Genomic DNA, 21,762 nt, shown 5'->3' on the forward strand with positions numbered 1-21,762 from the left:
GTTGGGGTAGCATAATTATGTTCAGTGACCACTTGACACTTGCTTGAGGGTTTCCATTAAGGGCAAGAAGCCATCCAGGTACGATCAGAATGAATTAGAATTTTCTGAGGTGAATGTAAATTGCCTGCAATACTAACTAGGTCTCGTGACTTAGTCCAGTACCTGTCCACCAGGCCATGTTACCACTCCGTAATCTTTGAATTACTGTAGTTTATAAATAAGTTATTCTTAACAATATTACCTTCTTGATTTTTAGCCTATCCATTTGGCAAGCACTGATTCCTCTCCTCCTGCCACATATTTTATGGGGTAGAAGCAGCACATTCTTTTTCTCATTTCCTTGCCATGATCACTGATAGTGTTAACAAACTTTTTCTGTGCAAGACCTTAACTGGAGAGGGGTGTTACTTAAACTGAACTCCCTCCGCTGACATAGAAACTATGTGAGACACAGAATTGGTCCAGCTGTACAGAGGGCTAGAAAGTGGAGATAGTCCCAGTTAGGACTAAGTGGAAAAAAGGGCATAAGAACACTCATATTTCCGAATCAAGATGCAAAATAAGAATAGTCAAGCCATCAATAAATATTAACATACCTAATTAGAGTAAATGATCAACTAGGAATGCAAACTATTTAATCATTTAAAACAAATTTTACTTTATGTAAAACTGCAAGTAAATTAATCAACCTTGTTTTTAGCTCGATCGTGTATTATTTAAGACTTTAATGAACCAAACATTACAATATTTCTGAAACATCTGATTAAAGATTTCATTTTAATAGGTCAGATTACTTTGATGATAATTAGTATTGTGCAGCTCAAAGTAGCTACTAGGGATTTTGAATTTGTAAGTTCCTTCTCTCTGTCTTCCTATGTAGCCATATTGAACTTTAAACTTACAAAAGCACATCTGCCACAGACCTAACATATGATCTGGATACAGTATTGTTTGGTTTCTTTATGACATCTATAAAATGTGTTTCTCAGAAGGTGCTGACTAGCTCAGGGGATTGGTAATGAGTTATGAAGCCTTTCACATCAAGGTTGTCACTTTGAATCCAGCCCAGGTTGATAATGCCTGCGTGACTGAGCATGAATTATGAGATGCTCTTTCAGCCTTAAAAGGTCTTGCCTTCAGATTACTGAAGTGCAATGGCAGGACAGGATGGGGAACCTTGTGCACAATGTATTATTTTGTGAACAAAAAGAAGCCTTCATTCTCCAGGGTGGTCAAGCTGACAGCTTCCATAAGAAACCTTTTATTTTATGTTTAAAAGTGGCATTGTCATAAGTAGATAGGTAAGGTAAGGGTTAATTTTCTTTTACTGTAAAGGGTTTACAAAGGGAACCAAACACCTGACCAGAGGACCAATCAGGAAACCGGATTTTCAAAAGTAAGGGTGGGAACCTCTGGAGTTTTTGGCCTTTGTTGCTGTGTCTTTTTGTTGTTCCTTCGTGCTGTGAGTAACAAGTTTTTTTAAACTCCGATCTTTTTCAATAGTTCTACTATCAAGTTGACGTACAAAGGACCAGTGCTTAGATGCGGCGCTGTGATGTGCTCATTATGTGTATGTATATTGTGGTGTGATTGTGGCTTGGATGGATTAGTAATTGTAGTGCGTATTCTTTAATCAGACTGTTATATTACTTATTCTTATAAGAGCAAGAGCTGTATTGACATTTATGCGTGATGATATTTTTGTATTTTCTTTCTCTTTATATAGTTCTTTTTACCTGCGTTGAGTTTTTGGTTTTTTTCTCTGGTGGGCTACAGGAAGGAGGGGTGGAAATCTTTTATGTGTAGCTTTACTTAGGTTTGAAGCAGATCGCCTCGTGGGAAGCGGGGTCGATTACCCTCTTTGTTTTGCTTCAGGAGGTAAGGACTTGCCTCGCCCAGCTCACCCAGGGGGAAGCGGGGGAGCACAGTAAGATGGAGAAAGGGGAGGAACTTGTGATTTCCCGTTGAGATAGGGAGACAGGGTGGGGTCTTGGGGGTCTCCCAGGGAAAGTTGAGGAGGCAGAGATGGCGGGTCCCCCAAAGGATTTGGGAACCAGCTGATCAGTAGCCTCAATACTATCTGGTGGAGACGAAATAGATCCAAGCTGGGTATAAGTATGGGCGGTTACAGGTAAGCACCCCTGATTCTTTGTATGCTAGGTTCAGATTATTGGGACAGAGTTCCAAGGCACTATTCAAGCTTTGTGCACACAATACAGATTTTAATTTCCAGTCTGGCATCCATTCTCAGTGGTGTATACTATGCACATTCTGATAGTTTATGGATGCAATGGCTGGAAAACAGATTTCTGCTTTCTTCTTCACAGATGAAGTCGTGTCTGGGCTGGTGTCAGTTTCTGAGCACTCTGAATACTCAGGGTTGCTGACGTAATTTCGCATTAGGGACTGTTTTTCTTGCAGCCCAGCCCCACCTATCCTCACTGTTATTAATATATAATAATATACTACAATATGATAAAAAAAAAATTCCCCTCTCACCCCTTGGGGTTGGTATGTGTCTTCTCAACCTCGGGTCCTCTACCGACGCTTGGGAGTCTGAGGGGTTTGGCAGTATCTTTAGCTGTTTCTAGCACGCACTTCTGGACAGAGAGCTTGATGTCTGTTCTGGTCTGTTGGAGCCACTCACAGTTTGGAAGTCACGCCCGAGTGGTCCCTCACCACTGGACCACTTTGGCCTTCACTTTCCAAAATCCTCTCGAGGTCCTTCTTTCAGGCCTGGTACTTCTCGCTTCTCATATTCCTGTCTTCCTGATGTTGCTGTTGCACTTTGGCGGCACTGCATTTCTATCACCATCGTCTGTCTTTGCTCCTTGTCTTTCTGACGATGTCTGGCTTTGATGGACAGTACCCTGCCTGTCCGTTGGATCTGGAAGTCCCGCGAATCTTTAGCCCTGATATTTTCTCCACACCTTCTGTGGAATCTTCCCATCTGGTCTCGTGGGGGAGATCTAGCATACGCTGTCAGTCGTTCTGTTTACACATGCAGCACTTGGTCTGTGCCGTTCAGTCGTATGCTGTTTCCTGCCTGCATTCTTACACCTGCCACTATGTGTTCGGACTGTCTCTGAGGTCTCTTGCACAGTCTGCCCTTGGGTCTCTTAGTGTGGTAAGACCCCTGGTTGCAATGGATCTGGTGTCAGTGCCTTTGTTCTTGCTGCTGCCTTGTCAGTGCGGCCTCGCTTGCTGTGCTTTTTAGTCCAGCCCTTTCCCAGGCCTTGGTTAGGATTTCCCAATGTTGCACCTCAGTATCTGGTCAATGGTACTCCCATGACAGGGTCTTGTGGCTATGCCATGGCACGTCTTCTGCTGGGTCTTTCCATGTCTGCTGCCTGCCTCATGGCATTTCTCAGCAGCTCATTTTTGGGGGCCATTACTGATGTACTCCTGGATGTTCCGGGTTTCATCCAGGAACAGTGGGGCTGTTGACGCCCTCACAAGCCCGCCCGCCTTCTTTCGGCTGGTTATCAGTCCTTGGGTGTTGGACTTGGGGTTGGAAACCTCGTGCATTGTGAGGAGACTTTCGGGTCATTCACTCGGCCAGCCTCCATGCCTCCTTTGGCCAGCTCACTATACGCCGGGTATCTGGATGACCGCAGGGCGTATCGTTGATGGCGTGATCGTTGTTCTTCCCACTGAGCTGGCTATTCGGGAACCTGCTCTTATCCTTTGTCGATACTTGGATGTTGCTGCTTTTTTTCATTGCCTTCTCTCGTGGTTTCCATGTGGATCTGGGACGCAGGTCACTTGTAGCTGGTCTGTATTGTCTGCGATGTGGCACGCGTGGTAGTTCTCACCCCTCAGTCTTGACTACCTTCCTCTCTTCATCCATCCGGCCACACTTCTCCATGTCCGAATGAGATCCGTATCCTCACTGTGATCCCGTCGGTGACATTAGCGAGTCGATGTCTCGTTGTCCTTGATAACGCTTGATGTAATCCACTGTAGAGGAGGTCGGCGTGATGGTTAGTTCACTCCTGAACCTGTACCGTATCAGCCTTGTGATTATCTGGAGGGGGTTAAAGCTATGGCAGCAAGCAGGTGGGGGCAGTGTCACTTTATGCCACACTTTGTGGCACTATGTGCAAGCTGACTTGAGGTTTGACTTCTTAGTGGTTGTCTTCCTAGTCCATTGGTTTCTTGAGGAAGCGTCCTTAGTGTCCTGCTTGACTTTGGTATAGCGCCAGACATTCAGATCCACGTTTGGCTTCGGCATTGAGTCATAGTTTCCTGGTGTCATCAGGCTGGTGGCTAATTGGTCTGTCTAGACGTGGTCTTGGGCGGACTGCTTATTTCACATCCCGGCAACTGCGTGTTTGAGCCTTGGTTTGTCCCATGCCCTTTGGCTGTGGCTCATGTACTGGCATACTCGTCTTGTAGCTTGGCGGGTGATGCCTGATAGGACTTTCTGTTGTGGAGGCGGTTATTCGCGTTTGGTAGTGGACGGGTTCTGTTCCCTTGCGGGACAATGGTCTTTCATGCTCAGCACTGTCCTTTCTTGTGTTAGGACAGTTTGAGTGGGGAATCTGCTGCTAGCAGCTGGTTTCATCTGTGCCTGCTAGGCGTTCATGCACTGCCTGGTTAGTTTTCTTTAGCCGTAGGTGTGGCTCATGTCTGGTCAGGTGCTGTCCATTCTTTCCTGTTCTGTGACCATTGCTCGCGATGTCTTCTACTGTTGGGATTGGTGACTGGTTTCTGTCTGGGAGATTTTGCCTGTGCTCTGTTCTCAGGTCCTGCAGCACTTTGCACTGGTGTTATGAGTTTCTCTTCTCCCATTGTTCTTTCGTACTGTTCCAGCTTTCTGGCTGCTAGGTCGCGGCTCTGCTGTTATTGTGTATGTTTGCACTGCAGTTGGGAGTATTTGGATGGTTTACTTTGGAGAAGGGCATTTATTTTTTGGCTCTGCTCTTCTCTAGTGTATCTCCCTCTCAGCCTGGTGCCGTGCTGTGGAGCCTTTTGTTTAGCGTCTCTAGGGCTTCAGATCGGCAGTCAGGCCCCCCATTGTATTTTTTCAGATAGCGACTCTTTCCTTTCTCTCACCATTCTGTTCGTTCCACCAGTGACTAATTCCTCTCCGAGTCACCTTGATCTGATCCTCCAACTCATTTTTTCAGGGGGGGTACATGACTGTTGTTCTTCTTGATCGTGTAGCAGTCCTCCAGGATTACAGAGGCCTGTAGCGTCTTCAGTTCATTGGTTTGATTATTGGTGATGTAGGGCTTGTATGAGGCATTCAGTTTGGCAGTTTGAACATATATCTGATGGTCTTCTCCACTGAGCCTTCGGTATGGGTCTCCAGGATATGACTGTAGCTGTTTCTCCATGATCTTTATGGCCCTCATATCAGTGCTGTTGCGCAGCTGGAGGGGTGCAGTGCAGTCTTCAGCTCTCAGGTGTGGGCTGCCATACACTTGTTCTTCAGGTCTTCTTGAGTCTGGAATGTACATGTGGAGTTGGTCTATCTCAAGGCCTGTCGAGGAGCTTCTCTTTACTATGTTGCAAGGGTTGGGGAACTAGCTCGTCTCAGTAGTGTGGATGTAGGTCCTTTTGTCCATCCATGTCCCCTCATTCATTTCATATATCCCCTCTCTTAGTCTACTGTTGTAGTAGCATTACCAGTCAATCGCATGGCTCTCACACCTAATGTCCGTCCAGACAATGGTTTGTTCCTAGCCCACTTATCGTCAATTGAGAGTCCTGTTCCGTCCAATCTGGCCGGGACCTTTATGATTATACAACCAGGCGACGTCCGAGCCGGCATGACTCTCCTAGTTTGTGTCACTCTCGTATTTGAGGTAGGCAGGTGAAGCGTTAGGGGGTCTTTTGCCCAAGGACCCCTACTGGAAAGTTGGGTACCCACTTACATTCACCAGGGGTATTTCTTGCTGCTTTTTGCAACACTCAGAAACTCCCGATCTTGTTGTACAGAGATTAAAAAAATAAGGGATGTTCCTTGTCATAAGGGACTCTTGGCAACCCTACTTATAGCTGATCAGCTGGTGCTAAACTACCACTGGATAATTACATAAATTTACACCCATAATCTTTAAGGTCATTCCGGAAGACATTATTTAATTTTGGTTGCACAAAGTCCAGAGTGTGAACATTTTGGGGAATGGGATGAGGGTATGCGATGAAAACAGTTTCACAGACAAGTGATGCTGGAGCTTAGGGTTGTAATCAGCCAGAACTGAGTCACGCTCCCTTACTTGCAAATTGAGTTTTATCATCTTAAGTGTTTGCTAATAGTTAAACTTTGGTTTGTGTATGAGGCACATGGGAAATATAATAACAGCAAGTTACTATAAATTCTAATCCAGGATGATATTGTGGTATTCTGGGATGCATCAGAGCATAGCAATCCAAACACACACACACTATATTGGGGTGCACTCATGAGGACCCCCTTCACCAAGTGCATGTGCCTGCTCTCTCAGATTGTCTCTGCTCTGAGATAAAGCAGTACCCCAGGGCTCCCTCCCTGGACGTAATGTCTTCACCCTCTTGGGCATCCTGGCTACAGCTCTCCAGCTGGACCCCTATAGTTCAGTTCCCTCCTGGGGTGCCTCAATTTCCAGGCCACTTCTCCCAGTGGCAGTACCCAGGCCCAGCCACTACTCCAGGTCCCAGCCCAGAGACCCTGCAGAGAACAGCCATCTGCTGTGTCCCTTTAACTATATTGCACAGCTTCTCTAATTCCCTGGGCCAAAGCCCCATGCCATCTTCACCCTTACCTCAGGACCTTGTCCTAATGGAGTCCCAGTAACCAGATCAGGACTCCTTCTCATTCTCCCCAGCTTCTGTTAGTGCTGCCCCTGTCTTAGGTTCTGTAGCTCCATCAACCACCCACACTCCTACAGCTCTAGCAAGGAACTGAATTGCCTCTGCTCTGCAGCTCTTCTTATACTAGGCTGCTGGTCCCTGATTGGCTATGCCCCACACAGCCGCTCTAGGCAGCTGGGAAGACACTCTCCATTGCCTTTTTTGGGGGTGGGGTGTGGCCAGGCCACCAGGCCTCCGGCAGGGGGCCTCAAAGGGTCTGGTATAACCCATCTCTCTCTCTCTCTCTCTCTCTCACTGAAACACACAGGCACATACATACACTCACAAAAGAAGTAAGGCAGGCCATTAGCTTGTCAATCAAACGTATAACAATGAACTGGTTAGGTCAGCAGCAGTCTGAACATAACATAATAGTCTGAATAGCAGATAAGTAGTAGGTGGCCTTGAGTAACAGCACGCACCAAATGCCATGTGCGCGCATGCACCGAGAGCCTTAAACAGGAACAGGAGTACTGAATTCAGGGAGCAGGAACCAGGAAATGGAACAAGAAGCAGGAAGGCATCTTGAGTCATCATATATTGGTAACATGAAAATCACAGAAGCAGTGCAGTTTCAAAGTGACAATTAATTGAAGAAAGTCCCTGTATCATGGTATGCACTGAAAGCATTTGGATTGACTGTCAGAACTGAGGTAAAGAAATACATAATGCAACCTATTTGCCTCTTCACAGCTTCAATATTCCCTACTAGTGATCCACTGAATGCCGCATAATTCACCATTACTTAAATACAAAGGTGGTGCTGAATCAAGACTTCATTCCTTTTTTATGTCAATTTCCTCTAGCTGAGACATAGAGGGAGATGATTAGCGGAGGGAACCTAGTAATGAGGGAATCTACTGTGATCAGCTCAGAAACCATTGCTTTGTTAACATGATATACTATAAATACAAATAGGAGAATTTTCTAGCTCTCTTTTTTTGGTGGTTTGTGACACTTTGTCCTTCCAAGAGTTAATCCGTCACCTTCCCTGGATATAAAAGTTTATAGGGAAACTGAGGAGCCGTGCATATTTGTTGGGACTAATAATTTTGAAAGATTAGACCTGCTCTAGGCTTTTTTTTTAACTTTTTAAGAGTAATAATTAAAATAATACCAATTATTAATAATCATGAGAAAATGTAGCTACTTATTCTATTCATAGATATAAAGGCAAGAAGGAATCATTAGATCGTCTGTATATCACAGGCTATACAGTTTCACTCAGATACTCCTGTATTGGGCACAATAACTAATGTTTGACTGAAGTATATCTTCTGGAAATCCAGTCTTGATTCAAAGCAAGATAGAGAATACACCACTTCCCATGGCAGTTTGTTCACAGTTTAAAAACTTGTGCTTTATCTAATCTGAATTTGTCTGGTTTCATTTACAGAAATTGATTCTTGTTATGCCTTTCTTCACTAGCAGCAAAGAATCCTGTGGCACCTTATAGACTAACAGACGTTTTGGAGCATGAGCTTTCATGGGTGAATATCCACTTTGTCAGACGCATGTAGTGGAAATTTCCAGGGGCAGGTATATATATGCAAGCAAGCTAGAGATAATGAGGTTAGTTCAATCAGGGAGGATGAGGCCCTGTTCTAGCAGTTGAGGTGTGAAAACCAAGGGAGGAGAAACTGGTTAACCAAAAAAAGGAGAGATAGATGAGCTTCATGGCGTGAATATCCACTTTGTCAGACGCATGAAGTGGAAATTCCTAGGTTTGGCAGGTATATATATGCAAGCAAGCTAGAGATAATGAGGTTAGTTTCAATCAGGAGGATGAAGGCCTGTTTCTAGCATTGGGTGGAAACCAAGGAGGAGCAACTCGTTTGTTGTAGTTGCAAGCCCATTCCCCACAGTTCCTTTTTGTTTTTTTTAATCCTGAGCTGATGATGTCAATTTGCAGATGAACTGAACTCAGCCGTTTCTCTTTGAAGTCTGGTCGCTCGAAGTTTTTTGCTGCAGATGGCCACTTACAGGTCTGCTATAGTGTGGCCAGAGAGGTTGAAGTGCTCTCACTACAGGTTTTGTATATTGCCATTCCAATATCCTGAATTTGGTGTCCATCTTATCCTTTTCTGTAGAGACTGTCAGTTATGGTCCGATGTACATAGGCAAGGGGCATTGCTGGCATATGATGGCATAGAACATTGGTGGAGTGCAGGTGAAGAACCGGTGATGGTGTGGCTGAATGTGGCTTAGCGTCCCTGTGATGGTGGTCCAGGCTGAGGTTTGATGGTGGGGTGGAAGCTGTTGAATCGTGGTGGAATTTTTCCAGAGTCCTCTTCCCATGGGTTTCCAAGGTGATGAACGATGTATCATGTGAGTGACGAGAGCTGAGGAGCATTGTTCCAGGTCGGCAATAAAATATTGGCATATATATACCCTGCCCCTGGAAATTTCCACTACAATACGTCTGAAAAAGTGGATATATCAGCCATGAAAGCTCATGCTCCAAAATGTCTGTTTATCTATAAGGTGCCACAGGATTCTTGCTGCTTTTACGATCCACATAACAAGCTACCTCTCCTGAATTTTCTTCACTAGGCTAAAGAACCTTAATACCTGACTATTTTCTCCCTGTGTCATGCTTTGATACTAACAAAGCCACCACTGGTCTTATTTTTCATTCTCACTGTAAGCAGCATTTTTTTTTCCGGAACCTCATTTTGTGGTTCTTTCTACAGCTTCTCCAAATTTTTCAGTATCCTTTAAACTAATGGGCACAAAATATATGAGGATCCAGTATCGGTCTCATTGAATGCCAAATGCAGAGAAAAAATAACTATTTACGCCTATTTCGTTACTGCCTTTATTCATACATCAAGGATTCCTACGATTCATAGACTCTAATACTGGAGCAGGGACCTTGAGAGGTCATCGGTCCAGTCCACCTAGCTCATGGCAGAACAAATACTGTCTGACATCCCTGATAGACATTTATCTAACCTACTCTTATATCTCTCAGAGATGGAGATTCCACAACTCCCTAGGCAATTATTCCAGTGTCCAATCACCTGATAGTTAGGAATTTTCTAATGTCCAACCTAAATCTCCCTTGCTGCAGTTAAGCCCATTGCTTTCGTTGTTCTATCATTAGAGGCTAAGGTGAACAAGTTTCTCCTCCTCCTGATGACACCCTTTTAGATACCTGAAAATGCTACATGTCCCTCTCAGTCTCTCTTTTCCAAACTAAATAAACCCAATTCTTCAGCCTTCCTTCATAGGTCATGTTCTCAAGACCTTTAATCATTCTTGTTGCTCTTCTCTGGACCCTCTCCAATTTCTCCACATCTTTCTTGAAATGCGGTACCCAGAACTGGACACAATACTCCAGTTGAGGCCTAACCAGCGCAGAGTAGTGTGGAAGAATGACTTCTCGTGTCTTGTTTACAACACACCTGTTAATGCATCCCAGAATCACATTTGCTTTTTTTGCAACAGATTGTATTATCTCTTTTTGCCACAGTATGTCCCTGGAAGCTCATGTTCAGTTGCTGATGCACTATGCTCCCTAATTCTTGTAAGATTCAATATTTTCTAGGAGGCAGTCCTCTAGTCTGTAGCAATGGTATCTTTATCTTCCTCTTCGGAGGAAGAAGAAGTTACCATAGACAATAAAGGGGAAGGAATGCAGATCCAGATAAGTAAAAAACACATCAGAGATCTTCTGACCAATTTACATGAATTCAAACCAGTGGGACCAGATGCTATTCACCTGAGGGTACTGAAGGAGTTAGTTGAAGAAATCTTTGGGCCACTAGCAATAATACTTACAAACTCATGGATGACAAGAGAGGTCCCCGAACACTGGAGAAGGGCTAATGTAATTCTCCTTTTTAGAAAGGAGAAACAGGAGGAATTGGGGAACTATTGACCAGAAAGCCTGACTTCGATACCTGGAAAGCTATTGGAGCAATGTATAAAACATTCAATTCGTGAATACCTGGAGGATGAAAGGGTAATCACTAGCAGCCAGCATGGATTTACCAAGAACAAATCATGCCAAACAGCTTGATTTCCTTCACTGACAGGGTAACTGATTTGGTTGATAGGGGAAATGAAGTGGACATAATGTGTCTAGACTTCAGCAAGGCTTTTGAGACAGTCCCACATTACATTCAGATAAGTATGCTGGAGAAACGTGGGCTTGACAGAACTGCCACTAAGTGGATACATAAACCACAAACGAAGAGTATCTATTAATGGAATGATGTTGGATTGGAGGGAGCTCTCAAGCGGGGGTCCACAGGGATCTGTTCTGGGTCTAATGTTGTTTAACATCTTCACTAATGTATAGAAAACATACTGTTCAAGTTTGCAGATGATACAAAGCTGGGGGGGTTGCCAATACTTTGGAGAATTGAGCTAAAATTCAGAGGGATCTTGATAAATTGGAGAACTGGGCTATAGACTACAAAATGAAATTCAACAAAGACCAATGTAAGCTGCTACACTTAGAGAAGAAAAAAACAACTGCAGAATGGGGGAAAACTGACTTGGCAGCAGCACTGCTGAGAAGGATCTGGGGATTGTGGTGGATCACTACCTCAACATGAGTCAGCAATCTGATGCTGTTGCAAAAAACAAAAAAACCAAAACAACCCACAAATGCAATTTTAGGTTGCATCAACAGAAGCATAGCATGCAAGTCTTGGGAGGAGATGGTACTGCTTACTGGATGCTGGTTAGGCCTCTGCTGGAATATTGTGTCCAATTTTAGTCGCCAATTTATAGAAAGGATGTAGAGAAACTGGAAAAGATCCAGAGGTGAGCAACAAAGATGATCAAAAGGATGAAATGCAAGCTATATGAGCACAGGCTGAAGGAACTTGGTATGTTTAATTTGAAAAAGAGTGTACTTAAGGGAGCATATCATAGTGGTCTTCATATACTTGAAAAACTGCCATAAAAAAGGTCAAGAAAAGTTGTTCTGTCTTGCCACAGAGAGTAGGACAAAAGGCAATGGTTGAAACTACAGCATAGCAGATTTAGATCAAATCTCAGGAAAAACTTTCTAAACGTTAGAACAGTATGACAATGGAACAGACTGCTTAGGGAGGTTGTGGAAGCTTCTTCAAAAGATGCTGGATAGCCATCTGTCTTGGATGGTTTAGACACAACATATCCTGCATCTTGGCAGAGGATTAGACTAGATTGACTCTTGCAGTTCCTGCTAAGCCTGTGATTCTATGATTCCATCTTGTTGCTGAACAACCTCTTAAATGATCCTAATTTCTAGCTGCGAATACATTATTCTGTTTAGTACAGAAGGGCAGAGTAGTCCTGATTGTACTTCCTCTGTGATGCGACTGGACTAAAGATGATCTTCTGAGTAAAATATCTGGGTTTCTTTGTTTCCTTTGAAATTTGGCAGTTCTGTGTAGCCCTGCTAGGAGCTGCCAGCTCCTGGTGCTCAGAGCCCTCTGACCTCATTTTCCAGAGTCCTTCAAGTCTGAGATGGGGACAGAAGGAAGTAAAAACACCTTCTGAAGCCAATAGAAAGAAGTCCACTGGACCAATGACAAACTTAGGCTGTGCAGCTCCCAGTGAAGGGACATCCTGACTTTACATAGTTAGTTTTTAACTTTTGGTCAGAGAGTGCCAGCAGAAAGACTCTGCAAAAAAACTCCCCATTTTCTTCTCCATCCCAGGCAGTTCTTGTATGGCTTTAAGATTTAACTGCCTGGATCAGGCAGTTCTAGCACTTCAGAGATGAGCATTCTGCAGAGACAGAGAGATGTGACCCAGCACCAGCTACCCAGAGCCAGCCCAGACCACCAGATGATTCCACATCAGGGAACCAGTGACCCTGGTTGGAGTCAGGAGAGGACTCTGCTCCATGCAGGGGTGAACATAGAATATGGGGACATTTTTTGTTTCAACCAGCCAACAAAGCTCAGTGTACGATCCATCCCTAGAAGGTGCCTGTGAGGGATCAGGGGATTTGAGCAGGGCTGCTGGAACAATTTTTATCGTGGAGGTGCTGATGATGGAAACCATGTATTTGGTGTTTGTTACTACTGCTTCAAGCCCGGTGGTGTGGCAGCATCCCCAGCACTGCTGGTTCTAGCACCACTGAGTTGGCATGTTAAGAAGTGGGAAATTGGCTTATTAACTCTTTCCTTCCCAAGATCCTATTTTCCTGCTCCCTTTGTTATACCGTTATTTTGGGTGTGTCATTCCTTAGCTGGGATTTGTTTTATTTACTTTATTATTCCCTTGTGCACTGGGCTGTACACTCCTTGCTAGTTAGTAGCATAACTAACATTCTCAAGCGAGTGCATCTCTGTGTACATGGCACAATGCGGAGTGACCTTGGGTGGAACACCAGGCATCATACAAGAACCTACGACCAAACCCGTGTGAAGGAAGGGGAAATATTGGTGATAGCAAACATCAGGGAGAGAAATGGAGGAGGCTTAAGCCACACCTCAGGGGAAGGGTTGCATCTGTTTAGAAGTCCTTCAGCAACAGGTTCAGAATTACTAAAACAAGGTTTGAATTTGTGTATTGTTTGCAACAATTCCTTAGCAAAACCATCTCAAAACACAATGAAAAATAGCGTGCTTTGAATCTGACAATAGCATCATTCTCCCTTTCTTATTTGTGGTACCCCATCCCACACAAGCTCCTGCCTTAAAATTTTATTATAAGGAAATACCCCTGTTATTTCAAAATCCTCATTGCCTCTGTAGGTTCGTGCTAACATATGAAGCCACCTAATCTCACTTTTCTTGAAAATTTTTACATTCAGTCAGTAATGCGTAGTTCTCTCCGAGTGTTTTCAGACCCTAACCACTGTCTGGGAGAGCAAGGTCTAACCATACTTTGGTTACTGCAACACTACAAGCTAGGAGTGTGATTCCTAGTTTGCACACCTATATTTGCACTAGCCTTATGACAGCTAGCACAAGTATAAATAGTAGTCTAGCGACAGCAGCAGGGGAAGTGGCAGCATGGCTTAGCTGTGCTGAATATGTGGCCAGTGTTCAGGCAGGTTTTACTTGGCTTGGCCAAGCCATGGTGCTGCTCCCTGTACTACTGCAACTGCGCTACTATTTATACTCAGGCTAGCGTGAGTATGAGTGAGTATGCAAGCTGGGAACCATACCCCTAGCTTGTAATGTAGATGGAGCCTTAGTGCTGGAGGTACTGCATTGTTATCAGCAAACATAGCTAGCAATTCATCCCAAACATACTGGCTAATGTCATTAAGCATGAGCACCATAGTGAACCTCCATACTAACCCACCCTATTGTGGATCTTAGGAGTAGTGCTATTTAACACAAAAGTGTAGTTTTGATAATAGTAATGACAGAAGAGTATCTGATATACTGTACAAATGGAATAAAATGGAAATAAAATTCCTTTCTTATTTTGAACAATCCTCAGTATATTATTTCACTGTAGGCCTTCTGCTCCCATTGAAGTCCATGGCAAAACTCCTACAGATATCAGTGGTGTAGGATTATAGAATCACAGGAGTTGGAGAGACTTTGAGAGGTCTTCTAATCCAGTCCCCTGCACTCAAGGCAGGACTAAGTATTATCTAGACCAGGGGTGGGCAAACCTTTTGGCCTGAGGGCCATATCTGAGTATGGAAATTGTATGGCGGGCCATGAATGCTCACAAAATTGGGGGTTGAGGTGTGGGAGGGGGTGAGAGTTCTGGGGTGGAGCCAGAAATGAGGAGTTCAGGGTAGGTAGGGGGCTCTGGACTGGGGTAGGGGGTTGGGGTGCAGAGGGGGGCTGAGGGCTCCAGCTGGGAGTACAGGCTCTGGGGTGGGGCTGGAGATGAGTTGTTGGGGGTGCAGGAGGGTGCTCTGGGCTGGGATCAAGGGGATCAGAGGGCAGAAGGGGGATCAGGGCTAGGAAAGGGGTCTGGAGTGGAGGAGGGGGTCAGAGGTCCAGGCTCTGGGTGGCACTTACCTCAAACAGCTCCCAGAAGCAGTGGCATCTCCCCCCTCTGGCTCCTATGCAGAGGCATGGCCAAGCGGCTTCGCACACTGTCCCATCTGCAGATGCCACCCCTGCAGCTCCCATTGGCCAGGAACCCCCTGGCTGCCCCTAAGTGTAGGAGCCAGAGGGGGTACATTTTTCTGCTTCCGGGAGATGTGCGGAGCCATGGCATGTGCAGAGCAGGGCAAGCCCAGACCCTGCTTCCCGGCAAGAGTTCAATGGCCAGATTAAAATGTCTGAAGGGCCAGTTGTGGCCCCGGGCCGTAGTTTGCTCACTCCTGCTCTAGATCATCCCTGACAGGTGTTTGCCTAACCTGTTTTTAAAAATCTTCAGTGATGAAGATTCCACAACTTCTCTAGGCAATTTATTCCAGTGTTTAAACACCCTGACAGCTGGGAAGTTTTCCCCACTATACAACCTAAACTGCCCTTGCTGCAATATAAGCCCATTGCTTCTTGTCTTATCCTCAGAGGTTAAAGAGAACAATTTTTCTTGCTCCTCCCTATAAGAACCTTTTATATACTTTAAAACTGTTATGTCCCCTCTCAGTCCTCACTTCTCCAAACTAAACAAACCCAATGTTTTTAATCTTCCCTCATAGGCCATGTTTTCTAGACCTTTAATCATTTTTTTGCTCTTCTTTGGACTTTTTCCAGTTTGTCCACATCTTTCCTGAAATGTAGTGCCCAGAACTAGACACAATACTCCAGTTGAGGCCTTATCAGCATAGAGTAGAGCAGAAGAATTTCTTACCACATTCCTATTAATATATCCCAGAATGATGTTTGCTTTTTTTGCAACAACTCATATTTAGCTTGTGATCCACTATTAGACCCAGACCCCTTTCTGCAATACTACTTCCTAGGCAGTCATTTCCAATTTTGTATGTGTGAAACTGATTGTTCCTTCCTAAGTGGAGTACTTTGCATTTGTCCTTATTGAATTTCATCCTATTTACTTCAGACCATTTCTCCAGTTTGTACAGATCATTTTGAATTTTAATCCTATCCTCCAAAGCACTGGCAACCCATCCTGGATTGGTATCATCCGCAAACTTTAGAAGTGTACTCTCTATGACATTATCTAAATTGTTGATGAATATATTGAACAAGAACCAGACCCAGAACTGATCCCTGTGGGGCTACACTCATTATGCCCTTCCAGTTGGACTGAACCACTGATAACTACTCTCTGGGAATGGTTTTCAACCAATTATGCACCCACCTTATAGTAGCTCCATAAAGGTTGTATTTCCCTAGTTTGTTGATGAGAAGGTCATGTGAGACAGTATCAAAAGCCTTACTAAAGTCAAAATATACCACGTCTACTGCTTCCCCACATCCACAAGGCTTGTTACTCTGTCAAAGAAAGCTACTAGCTTGGTTTGACACAATTTGTTCTTGACAAATCCATGCTGACCATTACTTATCACCTTATTATCTTCTAAGTGTCCACAAATTGAATGCTTAATTATTTGCTCTATTATCTTTCTGGGTACTTAAATTAAGCTAACTGTTTTGTAATTCCCCAGGTTGTCCTTATTCCCCCCTTTATAGATGCCTTATGATTCTAGACACTTCATAATCATAATAAAATCAGATACCAGTCCTGAACAGCCCCATGGTGTGAGGCTCTGTACACAGTTTCTGCAACTCCTTATTTTAAATAGGTCCTGATTCTATTGCCATCAAAATTAACAGTAGTTTTGCTATTGACATCACCAGGCACACTGCTCAACTCTTATTCTTTAAAGTTACTTGAACATAACTTTGTGTGTCACTTTTCTGCATCTTTATAACTTGTATTGTTGTATAAATGTTGTATAACTTACTTGTATCAATACATGTAAGTACTTGAATAAAAGAAAGTATTTCATATAAATGTTTGCTAATACTATTTTAAAACTGAAATAAGGTTTATTTCTTCATCTTTCCTAATAGTAACCATATTAAAATACTCAGTGGAAGCAAAGAATACAAATACATCACTATACTTTTCTGATAGTGGCCAGCACTACAAGTCCTGTATTGTTGAGAGTATTCCAAGATTCTCACACACTGACTGGAGAATTCTCTGAAGTGTGACTTCTCATTGTTTCCCCTAGGGATTTTGACATGGGAATTTCCACACTGGATCAGACCCACGACCTATCTAATCCAATGTCCTGTTTCTGACAGTGACCGGATGCTTCAGAGGAACATGCAAGAAACCCCACAGTAGGCAGATACGGAATAATCTGCCCTCTAACCCCTTCATAGTTAGAGATTGACTTAAACACTGAAGCATGAAGTTTTAAATTTCCATGTGTTGCTAATAGGAAAGTACTGATCCCCAAAAGCATGGATTTTGTCACATTCACCAAGTTTTAAAACTCCTGCTAGAAAACTCTTTAATACACATCTGGTTTCTTTAATTGAATTCCGAATGTCTTTAGTGTAGATTTAGTACCTTTTTGACAAATGTTCACCTCTGAACAAAACTCGTTTTCAAACATAAATTTTCTGGTTTTCTGGAAATGTGTAGTTCTGTTCATTTCTGTGCGGCACTGGATCCAAAATCTACATTAATACAACACTTCCCTTCTATGGCTCCCGCTTGCTCTCAAAATCTCATGTAACTTAATAGTGAGTGATGTTTAGTGGATGTGATTTAAAAAAAAAACGCTTTTGGAGAGAAGTTAGAAGAATCTAATAGTTTTAATTTCTCAGTGAAGCAAGTCACACAATATGGTCTTGAAAGTGATATAGTTACAGAAGCTTTTCAAATTGGTATACTACATCATATTAAACAGAAGTCATCTGGGATACCTTGGGATTATTATCAGTTTACACTTTTCTGCAATCTAACTGCAGTGAGTGTCAGTCTTTTCACCCTCCCATGTAATCCAAAATCAATGCCTGTGTACCTATCTGCTGGCCCATTCCTGCAGGTCCTAACTCATGTGAACAGCCCTCATTCACATTAATAATCCCAATGATCTCAAATGGATTACTCACATGGGAACAGTTAACTGTGGCCTCGATCCAGAAAAGCACTCAAGCATGGGCCAATGCGTAAGTGCTTTGCTGGATTGGAGCCTGAATGGTTAAGGATTTAGCATCAATCACAACATGTTTTTTCTTTAATATCATCTTAATTGAAAATGTTGTAGCTTCCTTCAGTCTTTGCAACTTCACAAGAAAGTCTTGATTTCTTCAGAAATATACCAGAAGAAAGACATTCTATGTGATCTTAATCAAGCCTTTTGTTGAAGTCACACATGAATATTAACACTTATTGTAAGTGGATGATCGAGGATAAGTGTAAGGCACTATCAGGCACCATTAGTCTGAGTATTTATATGGCTCTTATCACCATAGCATGTGAGAACCTTCAAAACAATAAGAATAGTGACAAAAGAATCTCTCTTCCTTTCTTTCCCAGAGAGATAAATACTTGAATAGCTAGAAACGTTGTATGCATGAATGAAACTTATGCAGGGGAGAAGCTACAGTGAAGAAATGAGGTTGGCATTTAGTTTTGAATGCACTGATGTGTGTGGCCATTTTTATCCAACGAGGGCATGAGTTCCATACCGTAGTCCAACTGGTGTGGAAATTCTTATCCTGCACTCACGTTTCATGGTTCTACCAGAATGCAGAGGTCATGGGAAGGCATGGTCATGGAAAGAGACGTGATCTCTCAGGTAGGTAGAGACAACAATAGGGGAGAGCTTTGACCAGCGGTCCCCAACGCAGTGCGCCCGCAGGGGCATCTAAATGCGCCCGCATCCTGGCCAGTGGTCGAGCATCTGCCGAAATGCCACCGAAATTCAGCAGCATTTCAGCGGCGATGCCTCTCGATGACGCCGCTTGCTGCCGACAAGCGACATCATCAATGGCATTTTGGTGGCAACGCCTATTGATGACATCGCTTGCCGCTGACAAGCGATGTCATCGATAGGTGTTGCTGCCGAAGTTCAGCAGCATTTCGGCGGATGCTCGACCACCGCCACGGTCCTTCGTCTGGCGCCCGCCAGACGAAAAGGTTGGGGACCACTGGCTTTGACTATCAAGACACTTGAATAGACTCTGGATTCAATGGGGAGCTAGTGCAGAGGCAGAGAACCAGCATGATGTGCTCATGGTGACTTGTGCTATTTAGCAGACTGGCTGCTGAATTTTGTAGCAGTTGAGATATCTCCAGGGTGTGTGGTTTCATTTCTAGATATGAAGAGTTGCATTAAGAGAGCCTGAAGGTTCTGATAATGTAAGATTCATGCTTCTTGCTAACCACAGATGAAAATGGTTTTTTGTCACCATCTTTGAGTGCCCAAGTGCAACTAGACACTCAGACTGTGAGCTGACTTGATCTGTGGGTAAATGCCTTTGATAGTGAATGTTATGGAAGGGATGAATTCTTCAAAGTGCTTTCTTCTTCCTACTGACACCACTTTTGTTTGTCTAGGTGCAGCTTCAGCCCCACAACTAGAAAGATGAGAGATGGGGCTGCTTATATCAGCTGTAAAGAAGATGTTGAAAGTCATCTGTGTATTGCTAGTAGCAGCTTATAGACCTTTCTCCATGTTTCTTCATTGTAAGCCAAAGTTGTGACTGTGCCTATAGTTGCCTTTTTACAAATGCATCCTTAAAGGAAAAAGAAACTGAAAACTGAGAGTGACAGGTAAGCATTACACAAGGACTTATGGATATTTACGAGAAAGAGACAATGGCCCAGACTCATTTAGGCCTGGGACTCATTTAACCAAATAACCTGTATGTCACATGACTGCAGCGACTTTCTCCACATGGAGAGCTGCGTGAGGCACGGGTGGGGCTGGGCCCACTACTTCCTAAAGGGCCCAGTGACAAAAGGACATTAACATTCACACAAAGCAGTTTTCACTGCATGAAAGTTACAGAGCAGTAAAGGGCAGACAAAGGTCAAGCTGTTGTACTTTACATTTTCATGAAGTTGGCAACAACATCAGTTTTCATGTTTCACTTACAGAGTTGGATATTAAACTCCCAGCCTCTTTGAAGGTGCATGCAGTTCATTACACATGGAGCAGTGTGGGTGTGGCTGTTTACTCAGTGCCCCCTCCTGGCCAGAGGTCACTTTACAGGCACTCCCCCCCCCCATCTTACAGGCCCCCTTAAGCACTACATATAGTCTCTGTTGTAGCTCATAGTACTCCTTTCTGGGGCTGGTTTAAAGTTCACACAAATCTCGGAGTACTTAATCACAAAATAATCCAAAAAATCCTCAATGGGTCCACACTCTAAAGTCCTCAAATCACAATTCACTAGTTCAAATTTAACTCTGGTTTTTCAACCACATCAAGTGCTCTTTCTTTGTCAGTCAGCTCTAGCTGAAGCTACCTGATATATTTTGTGGCTGGAGCTTGCAGGGTGGGGTGGGGGGCTTGCCCATTCACATCACCAGACTCACCCTTGCATTATCCTCCTCTCTTTTATATTAGATCACCTGTTTCCCCTTCGGTGAGACTCTCATAAGCATAAATCCCAATTCTGAACCTTAGCGTCCAAAATGTGGGTGCCTAGCATAAACCCTCCAAGCTTAATTACCAGCTTGGATCTGATAGCGCTGCCTTTCCCAATCGCTGCCACTCATATCATAAGCATAAATCCCAATTCTGAACCTTAGCATCCAAAATGTGGATGCCTAGCATAAACCCTCCAAGCTTAATTACCAGCTTGGATCTGAGAGCCTGCACCCCCAGCCAAACTTCCAGTGTTTGGCTCACTCTGGTCTCCCCAAAACCTTCCCTGGGGGACCCAAGACTCAGTGCCCTGAGTCTTACCACAAAGGGAACTAACCCCCCTCCCTTGTCTTCTCTTTACTTCCTCCCAGGTTCCCCTCCGTGGGTTATCCTGGAAGATCACTGTACTTAAACTCCTGAATTCAAAACAGAGAGGGAATTACCTTCCCCCCTCCTTCTTCCCCCCCCCCCAGTTTTTCCCTAAAGAGACCGTAATCTGCACAGGATTTCTACCCCCTAAAGCCTCACTTAGAAAAGAAAATCCACAGGTTTTAAAAGAAAGCTTTAATAAAAAAAGAAAGACTAAAATGCTCTCTGTATCAAGATAAACAATATACAGGGTCAATTGCTTCAAAGAAAAATTATGAATAACAGCCTATTCAAAAGAAATACAATTTAAACATCCAGCAACTACACACATGTAAATACAAAAAAACAATAAAAGCCTATTGTTTTCTCTTTGTACTTCAACTTGGAACTGAAGATTAGAAGCTTGAAGATAGAAAGATCCTTCTCATAGCCGATGAGACAGACAAAAGACACACACAAAGGGACACACACCCAAACATTCTCTCCCTGAGCTTTTAAAAATCCAGTTTTCTGATTGGTCCTCTGGTCAGGTGTTTGGTTCCCTTTGTTAACCCTTTACAGGTAAAAGAAACATTAACCCTTAGCTATCTGTTTATGACAGAGACTCAACTCATAATCAGGGCTCACTTAGCCCCAGGATCTCCAGCCCACTGGCAGGCCACTCTGTTACACAACAGATCATTGTGGCAGCTTTGCATTCACAGTTATTCATGTGAGCAAGTCATATTCAACCATCTTAACTGCCTAGTATGTGGGAGCAATCCGGTTGCTACACATGTGTGTACACCAGCCTAAAAAGAGAGACAGGGTTGAGGTCAGGTTGAGACTCAGGCCCATGCTTTTCAACAAGATTTATCTAGTCTGATATCCACACTTCAGGAGTGACCTAGGGTTACTTATTTTTCCAGTGTTGTTCAGCCCCCAGACAGCTGTGTGGGTACACTGACTCAAATAATACACATAGGCAACTTTTATGACTATACTCATGCAGACTGAAGAAATACAATGAAAGCCTACAGGCAGTAAATGGTGAAAGCGCTCTCTACCCTCTAGTTAATGATATGATGATAACTGTAGTGGAACTCATTCACACACCCAGACTT

This window comes from Chelonoidis abingdonii, chromosome 3 (genome assembly GCF_003597395.2).
Source record: "Chelonoidis abingdonii isolate Lonesome George chromosome 3, CheloAbing_2.0, whole genome shotgun sequence".
Taxonomy (NCBI): Eukaryota; Metazoa; Chordata; order Testudines; family Testudinidae; genus Chelonoidis; species Chelonoidis abingdonii.